This window comes from Bidens hawaiensis, unplaced genomic scaffold, assembly GCF_021521415.1.
Source record: "Bidens hawaiensis isolate Kalapana, Puna unplaced genomic scaffold, B.hawaiensis_p1.1 tig00058141_1, whole genome shotgun sequence".
Taxonomy (NCBI): Eukaryota; Viridiplantae; Streptophyta; class Magnoliopsida; order Asterales; family Asteraceae; genus Bidens; species Bidens hawaiensis.
Genome location: NW_027506412.1, coordinates 68,869 through 83,483, shown reverse-complemented (window position 1 = coordinate 83,483; position 14,615 = coordinate 68,869). Strand labels below are relative to the sequence as shown.

Here is a 14,615-nt window from a genome sequence, read left to right as displayed (position 1 = left end):
TGAAGTTGTTTATGAAGATCCCAAACCCAATGCAACAACTGTCATTGTTACTGATGATTTGCAAGCTGATGATGCTTGTATTTCATCACCTAACTAATCAATTCTGTTTTATTTGTGTAGGAACAGTCCAAACCAATCAATGATGTATGGTATATAGACAACGGATGTTTCAGGCACATGACATGTGACAAGAGGTCTCTAGTGAGCTATGAAGAAAAAATTGAAGGGCCTATTGCATTTGGGAGTGATGAAAATGGAGGGAAGATTGTGGGGAAGGGTATTCTAACCAATGTTAAAGTGTCATTTGACAGTGTGTTATATGTGGAAGGATTACAATATAACCTTTTGAGCATCTCACACATGTGTGATAAAGGTAATAAGGTTGTATTTGATGATTCTCATTGTTTCATCCTCAAACCTGAATTTGTAATTCCTCCGGATATGATTATGATGATGGCTCCTAGAAATAGAAACTTGTATGAATTGAAGATGAAGGATGCACGTTAAAGGGGTGGAACTTGTTTTTGTCAAAAGCCACTGAAAATGAAGCCAATTTGTGGCACATGAAGCTTTGTCATGTTAACTTAAAGAACAAGAATAAACTTGTTAAGGTGTGAGCATGTAATTGGTTTACCTACAAGGGAGTTCAAGCTTGATGACAAATGCATTTCATGTCGAAAGGGTAAGCAGCACAAGTCACCAGACAAAGCAAAACTTGTGAACACAATTGAAAATGTACTGGAAATGCTTCATATGGAGCTCTTTGGTCCTGTGAGTGTTCCTAGTATAGGGAAGAAAAGGTATGCTTGGTGATCATTGATGATTTCTCAAGATATACTTGGGTTTATTTTCTGAATTCCAAGGATGAGGCTGCTGAACTTATCAAAAGTTGTGTGACAAGGATTAAGAATCAGTTGGATGTAAGGGTAAAGGTTATGAGAAGTGACAATGGAACTGAGTTCAAAAATGGGGTAATGGATGAGTTTTGAAATTCAAAAGGAATACTACAACAATTCAGTGCCCCTAGAACTCCTGAACAAAATGGAGTTGCAGAGAGAAGAAACAGAACATTCATTGAGGCTGCAAGGACCATGTTAGCAGATGCTTATCTACCTGTTACTTTTTGGGCAGAAGCCATTAATACAGTCTGCTATGTTTGAACATGGTTCTTCTCAACAAAAGTCATAAGAAAACTCCTTATGAGATTTTTTTTCAAAAGGAAGAGCCTACATCAAGTTCCTCAAACCTTTTGGTTGCAAGTGCTCACTATTGAATGCCAAGGACTATCTCAACAAGTTTCAATCAAAAACCTTGGATTGTTTCTTTGTTGGGTATTCAGCACACTTAAAAGCATATAGAGTCTATGTTAAAGATCATTTGAGTGTGATTGAGTCTTCTGAGGTGATATTCAACGAGAATCAGTTTAATACTGTAGATGGAGCATCATGGATGTTTGACCTTGAGAAATTAATCAAGTCTTTCAAGATTTACCCTGAAGACTTTGATGAAACTTTTTACAAGACAAGTGTCCATGTAGAAAGTTCATTCATTAAGGATGCCTCAAATGTTGACACTGAACAAATTCAAGACCATGATTAAGATCAAGATCAAGAACATGTTATTCAAGACAATCAAGAGGTTCAAGATGATCATGCACTAAATGAGGTAGATCCTAGCAAACAACAAGAACAAAGTCAAGAACAAGCAAACAGAGAAGCAAGATTTGAAACTTTGTTTCAAAACTTGAACATTGGAAATAATGTTGCATCTTCTTCACAACAGTTTATTGAAGTGGCCCCTGAATTCCATGATTCAACTACAGATTTGATCATTGATGAACCTGATCTTAATGACACAAATCTTGACTCAAATGTGTCTACTGATTTAACTGTGCAAACTTCCTATGTTGAAAGAAATTATCCACCTTAAAAAATCATTGGAGACATTAATGAAAGAGTTATAATAAATGCATTTGAATCTACAAACATCTATTTGTACTCCTGCTTCCTATCCCTAGTTGAACCCAAGAACGTTGTTCAAGCTTTAAAAGACAATAGTTGGGTAGAAGCAATGCAAGAGAAGTTGGGTCAGTTCAGAGATCTACAAGTGTGGGAATTTGTAGATAAGCCAAGAAAAAAGTATGCCATTGGAACCAAATGGGTTTTCAGAAACAAAAGGGATGAGATAGGGCGAGTTATGAAGAACAAAGCAAGACTAGTTGCACTAGGATGATTACTAGATGAGGGTATTGACTTTGAGGAAGTTTTTGCACCACTAGCAAGGCTATAAGCTATCAGAATCTTCTTAGCTTATGATGCTTCAAAGAATATTAAAGTATTTCAACTGGTTATTAAATCTGCTTTCTTAAATGGAAAAATTGAAGAGGAGGTGTATGTGGCTCAACCTCCAGGTTTTGAGGACCCTGATTTTCCAAATAGAGTCTATAAATTGAACAAAGCTCTATATGGATTACGTCAAGCTCCAAGGGCTTGGTATGATAAGTTATCAAACCACCTGATTGTTAATGGCTTTCAAAGGGGAACAATTGACAAAGCACTCTTCTACAAGAGAAGAGGGAGAGATTTATTACTTCTACAAGTGTATGTAGATGATATCATATTTAGGTCTACCAATGAACAAATGTGCTTGGAATTTGAAGATGTCATGAAATCAAAAAATTGCATGAGCCCAATGGGTGAAATGAATTTCTTTCTGGGTCTGCAAGTTTAGCAAAAGAGAGATGGGATATTCATTTGCCAATCTAAGTATGTGCAAGATATTTTAAATAAGTTCAAATGTCAAGATCTCAAGACTGCTTCAACTCCAATGGACACTAATGAAAAGATGATTGCAGATAAAAAGGGGGAGCCTGTTGATGAACATAAGTACAGAGAAAAAATTGGATCTCTAATGTATCTGACTGCTTCAAGGCGACACATTATGTTTGTTGTTTGTGTGTGTGCAAGATTCCAGTCAAGTCCAAAGATGTCTTACATGACTGATGTCAAGAGGATCTTCAGATATTTGAAGGGGAAACCTGATTTAGGGATATGGTATCCAAAGAACCATGCCTTTGGTCTAATTGCTTATACTGATAGTGACTATGATGGCTGCAACATGAGTAGAAAGTCTACCTCTGTGGTATGTCAATTTCTGGGAGATAGGTTGGTGTCATGGCAATGCAAGAAGCAAACAACATTGTCCATCACAACTGCGGAAGCTGAGTATATTGCTGCATCGGCCTGAGCAGTGGTCCTCTGTATTCAAAACCAACTACTGGATTATGGTTTGAGTCTCTTGAACAATCCTATATTTATTGACAATACTACTGCTTTGTTTATTATTAAGAATCATGTTCAACACTCCAAGACCAAGCACCACTACAACAAAAAGGGCTTTTTAGGACCTTTTGTGTGGGACGCTTGTAAAATAGGGTCCTAAAATCTATTTAATATGATAAATAAACATTTGGGGTCCTTTTACAATGTATGCTACAGAACTGGTGTCCTAAAAAGTAATTTAATAAGATGGATGATTCTTTGGGGTCGTATTATCATATTACTTAATAAGACACTTAAAATGTAAATCCTAATAAAGTAATCTATAAGATATGTAGTTGTTGGTGTCCCATTATGTGGTAATGTAATAGGACACTTGATCATTGGAGGTCTTATTATAACATACGTTAATAGGACACTTTGTACTGAAGTCATAAATGTTCGTTGTTATATGACCATTTCTTGTCGAAGTCGTATAAGAACATAACTTAATAGGACATTTTACACTATGGTCTTATAGCTCTAAGCTTTATAAGATACTTACTCATTGTGGTGTTATTATAATTCGCCGTAATAGGACATTTGATATTTCAGTCATAAAACATCTTTTTTATAGGACGCTTATTCGCTAGAGTTTTATTATAACGTAACTTAACAGGACACTTGACAATTGAGTCTTATAGCTTTAACCTTTATAGGATGCTTAATCATTGTGGTGTTATTATAATACATCGTAATATGACACTTGATATTGTAGTCATAAAACATCTGTTTTATAAGACGCTTTTTCACTAGAGTTATAATATAATATGACTTAATATGACACTTAACACTTAGGTCTTATAATTTTAACCTTTACATGACATTTAACCTTTTTGGTGTTATTGTAATACACCGTAATAATACACTTGATATATGAGTCATAAAACATCAATTTTATAGTACGCTTATTCGTTAAAATTTCATTGTAGCATAACTTATTGTGACACTTGACACTTGAGTTTTATAAATTTAAAATTTATAAGACACTTAATCATTGTGGTATTATTATAATATACTGTAATAGGATACTTTATATTTGAGTCATTAAACATCACTTTTATATAACGTTTATTCGCTAGAATTTTATTATACCGGTTGGACCGCACGTTTGATGATCTCCCTCACTAGTGACAATGGTGAAGCATGCGGTTCAAGTCTAGGATTAATAGCCGCATGTATAGCACAAGCAATATCAAACAACACACAAGAAAGGACTTATACATCGAAAAATTTCCAAACTAAATCGGAAATGACTTAATTGAGAAAACAATATTTAATTGCCATGCCAAACCACTAACTGCAGTCTCAAATATTCAAACTAAATCGGATAGCTGTATATTTCACCCAGCTAAGCTTACACAGGTACACCACCAATAAAGCGTTTCTATCCCAAAAAAGCGACATAACCAATAAAGTGTTTCTATCCCAAACTAACCGACTAGCTTTAACTTATTCCAGTTAGTACCATCAGTTTGGGAATCAACGGATACATAATTACCTATCGATTCATTATATCATCAATTTGAGAACTTGGAACAAACAAACCACTTGTACTAGTTAAAAGACGATGGCATAGCAAAAACCACAAGAGACAGTAGTTTAGGCGACAAAAGTAATATGAAAGAATGCGATCACTGAAACACAAATTAAGCATGAACACTAAAAAACTAGGTTTTAAACATTCATCATTTCATAGAAACCTATAACGCAAAAACAAAAACGAAGTTCATATGGACAAATTTCATCAAAATAGCTATTATTTATCAAAAAGACAATCCCAACTCCATCTCAAGAAAAACAATAGTTAATGTAACTCATGTTATCAGCAATTTTTGTATTTATAAATTTCTTATAATGTGCAGCCATTTGTTTTGCTTTCAGCTATCAAAGATTTATATATACTATGGAGCTTGGCAAGTTAATTAGCACCCCACCTAGCCCAACCCACCAATAGTGCCAAGCACACACAAACATTAGTCAATCATTATATATCATTTAGTTGGTTGAAATTTGAGAAAATTGTAGTAATGAACCTGTTGGAATATGATGTCAACAATTTAGTCAATATTAATTGTTAATGATCCTTATATTTGTGTGATAATCATATGAGTTGCATATGGAATTATAAGAAATGCACTAATGCACTTATATAATCAAGTATAAACCCATAAAGATTTTTTACAAATTCGTTTATAGTTTTGGTGATTTGGTCACTTTATTTTTTTAAAACTAGCCCCTTTTAACCTGAATCAATTTTGTTCGAAACCTATTTTGACTCAAACCTGTTTTTGTTTTAACCCATTTTGGTCGAACCTATTTTCCTCAAAGCCCGTTTTGACACAAACTTATTTTGGTTTGAATCCGTTTTGTCCTGAAACTATTTTGTTCAAATGTCGTTTTGACCCGAACCAAATTGGACTTGTTCTAAACAAAAATTAAATTCTTCCTGAATCTCTAGTATAGTGATTTAAGAAAAGTGGCAATAGTATTGTCTGATGCATAATTTAATTAAGTTTGAAATCGTACCTTTGCATTTAAATAATAAGAGTTGTGAATTTGTCAATACATGACCAGGTTTGGGGATATATAAATTAATATAACCTAGTTGAGAGAAAATCATATACCATAGGTTAATTAATATTTAAAATCCCCAATAATCTTCATAGACACGTATATATATGCATAACATACATGTCCACATATTCCACTTTAAACTGATATAAACAAAAGAATAGGTTCACTTTCAGTGAAACGTTTACACATCGATGCATTTCATCGAACAAATGCTCCACTATTCTACTACTTTAAGTCTTAATGATTATGACCTCTTCTATTTAAATAAAACAATAGCTTATATCAATTGCTACCTCAATTCGTGATGATAAATTTAGAACGACTTGTGAGGTCTGTTGGTTGTGCATGTAGTCGAAGCAACCGAAAGGGTGATGCATGTAGACTGAAGTCAAACATGCAGTGATTGGCAGTGGTTAGCAACCAATGCCAACGCCGTGTATCTATTTAGGGCTAAGGTTGAAGCAAAGCTGATGAATAATAAGAGCGTTAGTTTAGGTAGTTTTTGGAGAAATTAGATTAATAGGGTTAGGGAGTTGGCGGGAATATGATTTAGTTTTTCTTTTTGAACAACGGGAATATAATTTAGTTGGGTGGGAACTTTGGGAGGGAGGGAAATCATGAAATTATAATTATTAATAACTTTCAAATTTGTAGAGATAAATAAAAATTGCTTAAGGAAATCAATTGATTTGAAAGGGAATTTCGGAAACGATTTAGATTAAATATATATTTATAAGCTTATTTAGTTTTTAATAATATTTTAGTGATTAACTATTAATTGCATAGTTTTATATCGACCAATAAATAGGCCATACACACTAAGGTGCTGTTTGTTTTTCCTCAAATGCACTTCTCCACCTCTTTTGTCTGCACTGAGAAGAGGGCGCGCAGACGTTGGGCTCTGCAGTGTGTTTGTTTTTCCGAAGACGTTTCATTAAAAAACGTCTGCGCGCCCTCTTCTCCCAGAAGTGTTGGTATTGTTACTTCTCACCTCTTCTAACCAATTTCTTTACATCTTTCTTATTCCATCAGACACTCCCAAACCCTAATCCCCTTATCCTCTCCACTGCCACCCAACTCACCCACCATCAACCCGTCACTCCACTGCCGCCCAACTCTCCCACCGCTGCAACCCCATCTCTCCACTGCTCCAGCGCCGCCGCCCCACCGCCGCAACCTGCCGCTGCCGCTCTACTGCTCCAGTGCCGCCCCACCGCTGCAACCCCGCCGTCCTCTATTCCCCCATATCAGGTTTAATTTCATACCTTTTGTTACTATTGATGTTTGGTGTGTAGGTTCTATTATTATTGAGTTTGGTGATTTTAGGGTTTATTGAACCAGATTATGCTATCTCGTAGTGGTTAATACATGTTTTGATTGATTTTGGTGATTGTTAGGGCTTATTGAACCAGAGTGTGTTTTTGTTTGTCTCGTGGTAATGAATACGTGTTTTGATTGTTATTTTTATGCTATAAACATTTTCATGATTTTACTTGATAATTGTTGCTATGTTAGGCGTTAGTTTGTGGAAAAGATAATTGCTTTGAAGTTACTTGAACTGTGAATGCTAGCTAATATATCAAACATTAACTTGTTATATGTCTTCTGAGATTAGATTAGATTAGATTAGATTTACAATAGTTTTGGTAGTCTGCAGTTATTAAAAAACAAACAGTCTTCTTGTTGCAGACTGCAGAGTTTTGGTCCACCTCTTCTGCTACAGATGTTGGCAGATGTGGTTTCGCAGTCTTCTGACATTTTACCTCTTAAAAACAAACAGCACCTAATTTGATTTAAATTGACTATTACTCTCTATAATAACAGATAACAAAGACAATGGCCCGATTGGCCTGCATCATCATCTTCTTAAATTTAGCTAAAATCTTACCTGTCCATTTTTATTAGCTTTGAACACAAAATCATTCCTAAGTCTTCACATAATCCATCACACAAACAAGACAAATTCCTCCCTCATCTCCTTGTTAGATTTGTCCAACACTATCGATTGGATAAATGGTTCTTGACCATATTATCTATACGAAACGTCCATACATTCTCTCAATCTACTAGACTGCTTTATTTTTTAAATGGAGGTTTCTCATGCATTTAACCCGAATTCACGGGTACAGGTCTCACCAAACCAGATATCCCTCAAACGAGTTATAACATCTGATTTTTTATATGAAAATCCAATAAAATAGAAATATACAATAAATTAGTATCTGATTTTTTTTAAAAAAAATATTAATAATAATTAATAAGCAATTTTATAGTGAAAAAAATAAGCGGGTCATGATTCTCACCAATCCTAGATAGTTTTTAAGCCGAATTATAACCTCATTTATTTGTGAAACTTTCTCATCATAAATTAAATCCTAAGAATGTTCTTACATTAATAAAATTAAAATAAAAAAAATATATGTAAATATTATAAACGAATAATGTAAAACATACTCGTACATGGCTAAACACTAGTGTGTGTGTAAAATTAAAGTTGATGGTTGGTGCCGCAAGACCCTGATTGGGCCAAATGACACCATCCCAGTGGTCCAAACCTTTTTTTGTTAAATCTTTTTTACGTTTTATTGGTTAAATGTTTTTTTCTAAATTCCTAACGAATGTTTTGCCTTTTGTTTTACCGAATTCAACTCAACTTATAGCCATAACGTCCGGTACTGATAATGCTCGGGTTTTACCGACACATCGCGCAACGTCCAGTACCGAAAACGCCAGAATTTTACCCACGCCCGGGCTTTACCGAACTTTATTTTAGTTTCTGTACCATAATAAATGTAAACAAAAGCGACAAAATTCGTGCTGACCCACCACCGGAAAGCTAGGATTTTTACCATCGCTCCAGTTTTACCGACTCACCATCACAACGCACGAATAAGAGTCGACTCGCTATTGCAACGATCAGGGTTTATCAACGTCTGTGTTTACAAGCAGAATAAACATTGTTTAAAATATGTTAACAAAAATATTAAAATATGTTATACGAGTAACCTCACTGTCTCAGCGTCTGGGACCGATCGACGTCACCCCTTGGCTCACCTAAATTTTTATTTTTTATTTTTTGTTCTCATATTTTTTTAGTTCCATTACTATAACGAAGGTAGCTGTTACTGACTAAATTCATGTTAACTCGATGCTATCATTTGGGACTAGGGACGGCTCAACGAATGTGGAGGCCTAAATCTAAATAAGATTTTAGGGCCTTTTATGACAATTGTTAAGAAAATAAATGTTCATTAAAAGTTTTGAACTAATGACATATACTTTAGTAACAACTAAGCCTACCACCACACAAATACATTCATTTGAATTTACTTACTCATTATAATATATTTACATATACGAGTATATTCATCCAACCCCCAATTTTATGTGAGTGATGTTTTTATAATTTAGAGAGTGATTTAGGGTGTTGTGAGTGAATATTTTTTATATTTTAAAAAATGTAGTGATTTTTCTGTATATTTAAGAAGCTATTGTTCACCTTCTAGAATTTTTCAACATATTTTGAAAGTGGTTGTGAGTGAAGAGAGATAAACAGTAATGATAAAGGTATAAAAAAAGTATAATTTAATTGAAAATGAGAGAAGAAATGTAATGTATTTTTATGTGATTTTGGATTTAGTCATTTAGGGCATCCCCAATCTACACTTTCATCTTTGTTTCCCTGAGAAACGGCACACAAGGAGCATCACCCGACGATTCTTTCGTTTTACCAAGTTATGGGCGGCGAGAGTCGATTGTTGCATTGGATTGGAGCAGTCATAAGTCTACAATGGAGTAGGTCAGTAGTTAATCGATATTATTTATTATTCTGGTGTTCATTAGTTCATATTTCTCGAATGTATTTATTTTTCATCCAATTTTATTACTATCATATATCTTATTTAATATAGTATTTTATATATTAAAATTACTTGTTAGTAGCCATAAAATCATCACTAATAGTTGATTGTAGACATTTACTTGGTTGATTTTATAAATTTGTATTATATATTTTTATTTAATGTTTTTTTCTTAAAACAATAATTATTCATTTCATAAACTAATTTACACTTTAAAAAAATTAAATCTCCCTCCTCTCACCCTTAAACCTAAATGGACGGCGGGGCTTCAAACAAGATCCCCCCTCTGTCTAGTTCGAGATCATCGAACATCTCTATCTCCATTTCGCAATAGCATTCCAGCAGCTCTACTGTTACACCATCGGCAAAAGCCACAACCAGTTTTTAAGTTGCGATATACGTAACCCTCTATGCTCTTACAGATCGTAGCCCAATAGTAACTTTACTTTTGATTTTCTCTAATTTATGTGAAAAATGTTTACTTTATACTCATGAAATATGTGAGTAGCGGTAGCAAAATGGGTGGGTCGGGTAACGGGCCAAAATGGGTAGCCGTAGTCTTGGATCAACTAAAAAAAATTGTATGAGGAAGATCAATACATGTTTGTAACTTTGAATGTTTGTGAGTAGACTTAGCAAAATTGATGGGTCAGATAGCGGGTCAAAAGGGGCACTTTCTTATAGGGGTTTAAACGAGTCTAGTCGGCTTGTCATCTTCTAAATACCTGCTCGTTAGAACCTCAAACCTAGTAGAGCTTAAACGAGGTCGAGCCTTACGATAAGGTTTCTTAAAAAATGAGTGTGAGCTCAAGCTTCACTTATCGAGCCAACTCCCGAGCCTAAACCAACCTACTATTTATATCATTTTTGTTTAATATATTTTATAGGGGCAGGTTCAAGAGGGAACTCAAAAAAAATGGGGAACTTGAAAACTCTTCATTTTACATGTAAAAAAATAATATAAAGCTCGATTTCACATGTAAAAAAATAAATCAATTTATAATTAATAAAATATTAAAAAATGAAAAATGTATATAAATTAATTAATAAATAATAAACGACCCGAGCTCGAGTTTGAAAAAATAATTCAAGAGCCAAGTTTCAAGTTCGAGCTTTAATAAAAGAGCTATAAATGAGCCAAGATCGATCTCAAGATATCGTAAATTAAAACTAGCCGAGTCCGAGTTTAGTCGAACTCGGGTCGTTTACACCCTACCCTTACTTTCCTACTGTCACTTATGGGTCAGGCCCGGAACACTTCTTGTCCAACAATTATTATTTTTATATGAATAGTTAGTGTGCCAAGTATGATTATGAAAGTTAATATACTATCTCAATAACGATATTTTTTTTGAATAAAAGACAATTGTATGTATTAAAAATACACTTTGGTTTAGCTTTTGACCTGTTTACTCTTTCTAGGTTCTAGCTATCTTTTATTATATGTAATTTTTAATATCCGATATTTTTCTTACAACAAAACTGGGAATAGACAAATCCATCTTTATTAATCCAAAGACATTTCACTTAACTGTTCTCATGCTGAAGTTGTTGAACAAGGAAAGAGACTGTGCTGCTGTTAAGATATTTAAGGTCGGTTCAATTGGTCAAACTTTCTTGGTTGACTAGAATGCTTAACTGTTCTGTTATGATATTACTACTTAGGAAATTGAAGCAGAAGTAATGGATGCATTAGATGACCGACCTGTAGCTATTAAACTTAACGGATTGGTACGAATCTTGCAATTAACATTTATAAGTTATATGGGTTGTTGGATGTGTGTTTAAATGATTATTGCGATTTGAAGTGAGAATTTTTTTGTACCTATGTTAGTTCATTATTTCTACTTACAGGAACTCATGAAAGGTTCAGTTGAAAAGGCTCGTGTTCTCTATGCTCCTGTTGAAGTAATAGGTGGTAAGGAAAGACTTTTGCATGCTTGCAGTATCCATGATTTATATTCACCTATTTATTTTAATCATTAATTTTTAAGAGGGGGGCTTGTTCTTGAAAGAGACGCCAACCATACAATAGAGGTATGTAATACTATTCGCTAGTTATTGGTTATTTTCATTTTCTTACTGCAATTATATAAATCAATATTGGTGTATATTTTATAATACTATGCAGTTGCAAAATGGTGTGAGGTAAATGTTCAAGTACCAATAAAAATAAATGAAAAGTTGGTTAGACCATATGGGTTATTTTCCACAATTCAAGATTGTATTGGTGCATCCATCGCATGGCCTTGTCCATTTATCTCGGTATGTATTTGTTAAACTTGTGATACAAATAATTTTAATAACATGGAACTTAATGCTTATACATGGAAGGTTTATTTGTAGGTAGTTCGTGAGGATTGAGGACGCATGATGACTCGGGATTTTATGGTGCTTGTTTCTTTTATTGCTTTTAATTTTTTTGTTGAATGTTACAAGAGTTTATGTTGGATAATGTTATAACTTATTTATGTTTAGTGTTTTTGTTATGACAAGCTTATTTAATATAATGAATTTTTATTTCTTTCAATATTTAGATGTCCATAAACGTATCGTAAAATTGTGTGTGGACGCTTAAAAAAGGGTTGTATATGATTTGTTAGGACTTCTATTTTTTGTCCTATTAAACGTTAGAATATTATAAAAGTGTCATAATATGTTTTTTAGGACGTTGTTTAAGTTGTTCATAGACATATTATGCAACTATAAAATTTTAGTTTCATAATCTTGTTTAGGATATTAGGACCCTTTTTTTGGTACTATAATGTTTTATCATAAGGGTCCTATAAATTAATTTTTAAAAGACTTGTATGTATGTCAAAAGTTTACAATTAGGTAAGCACATGTCAAAACATTGTAAAAGTGTCCTAATAAGTTTTTTATTGGGAAGCTTTTTGAGTTGTTAATGAATATATTATGCGCCCATAATATTGGTTTCATAATCTTATTTGGGATATTAGGACATTTTTCTTTGTACTAAAGTACCTATAATGTTACATCATAAGGGTCTTATAAATTAATTTTTAAGGACGCTTGTATGTGTATCAAAAGATTAAAGGTGGGCAAGCACATGTTAAAACATCGTAAAAGTGTCCAAATATGTTTTTATTGGGACGCTTTTTGGTTGTTAATGAATATTTTATGCGACCATAAAATTGGTTTCATAATCTTATTTGGGATATCAGGACGCTTTTTGAGTTCCAAGGCATATTACAACCCCTTTACATGAAACGCTTTTCTCGTTGATCCTATTAAATGAAAGGTCCTATAAAAAAGATTTTTAGGACGCTTTTGTGCGTCCTAAAAAGCCTTTTTTGTTGTAGTGCACATTGAAATCAGGTATCATTTCATTAGACTCTGTAATGAGAAAGGATTGATTGAAATGAAAAGAGTTGACACTAGTGACATATTGGCTGATTCACCAAGCCACTAGATTGAACCAGATTGCATTTTCTCCTGAAAGCCTTGGGAATGATCAACTCTGATGAAGTCGGATTGATGATGTGTGCTCATTATGCTAACTGACTATTCTTAAAGAGGTCTTGCTGATTGATTTGTGATTAATGTGTTAATCTGTGTTTAATCTTAACTGATATGTCCTTTAAATGACTATTTGTGTAACTTAAGTGTCTTTGATGCTTAGATCCGATATCAGTGAAAATTTGTGATATTAGGATAAGTGTGTTTGAAATTATGTGGATAATCTAATATGATGATATGATTAGGATTGGATACTCTATGCATAATTAGTCTTGGATGTACCTTACGTGGAGTCTGCTTGCTTTAATTGTGTCATTCATGTTATCATTGTTCTTGAGTATGCTACATATTGCTTATGTCAAAACTGAGTTTTCGTGTCAAACTTGTATGCTCAAATGAATATGTTGTAAAGGAAGTTTTTCCAAGAAAAATATTTTTGACAAAAAACACAGCAAGTTGTTATGGTGCTGAGATATGATAAGACTATTCAGTTAAAAGCTTTGTAGAATCTCAAAAAGGGTTTTAGGTGAAAATTGATCCAATCTTATGGGAAATGATAGTACATTTATTATTTATGCCAATCATATGGATTTAATAGGCTAAAAAGACTATTAGAGTATTCATTAGTATGTATGGTTGCTTTCCATGATGTGTAAAACCTGAGGTGATATAAACAAAATGAAAATTCTAAGCTTAATGTGGAGATACATTGTTGAATATGCATGTTTTAAAATAAATCTCTCTGAATAATAGGCAGAAAAGTGATTACCCAGTCATACATGAGATTGTTGGTATTTGGTCACCAAAAAGAATAATCTTATGAATATGACAAAGAACAAATGTAAGCAAAAATTTTATTTTCATTCAGCCAAAAGCTGATCTATGTTCACAAATTTTGAAAGAAAAACCAAACATGAGGGTTAATAATAGAACTACAGAGATGGGGGCATAAAAATAAGTCCAGTCACATCTCAAATGGAAGGCCTGTAAGTCCAAATTGCGTGGCAAGTAAGTCCAACGTTCAACCTCACATATGTTTGAAGTTTTGAAAAGAAAAATCAAATAACTTTAAATGTTCTATCATGAAAAATATTTTGACCAAATATCAAGGGGTCGGGGTCAATTCGGGGTGATCTGGGAAAGCCAAATAAGCTTTGAGAAGAGATATGGGACATAATAGTGCGATAAGTGTTATCCATTTTTGTTTTATGCAAATTAATTGAACCTTAAGCATATCACCAAGAAAATGAAATTCATGCTAAGTCTATACCTGCTATTAAATTGCCTAAGTTGTCACAATAATGCTGAGAGTGAAGTATTGAGAAGTGACTTAATCAATATGAACCCATGTTGAGATCTTTTCACAAAAGAAAAGAAAATG

At 33.5% G+C, this 14,615-nt stretch overlaps 1 long non-coding RNA gene across 1 annotated transcript; it reads left to right on the top strand.

Moving 5' to 3' along the window:
• The first annotated feature begins 11,218 nt into the window (after positions 1–11,218).
• LOC143617782 (uncharacterized) lies at positions 11,219–11,684 on the top strand. The gene is made up of 3 exons (XR_013150883.1): positions 11,219–11,347; positions 11,420–11,485; positions 11,609–11,684. It is a non-coding gene; the product is annotated as an uncharacterized LOC143617782 (long non-coding RNA).
• Positions 11,685–14,615: the final 2,931 nt, after the last annotated feature.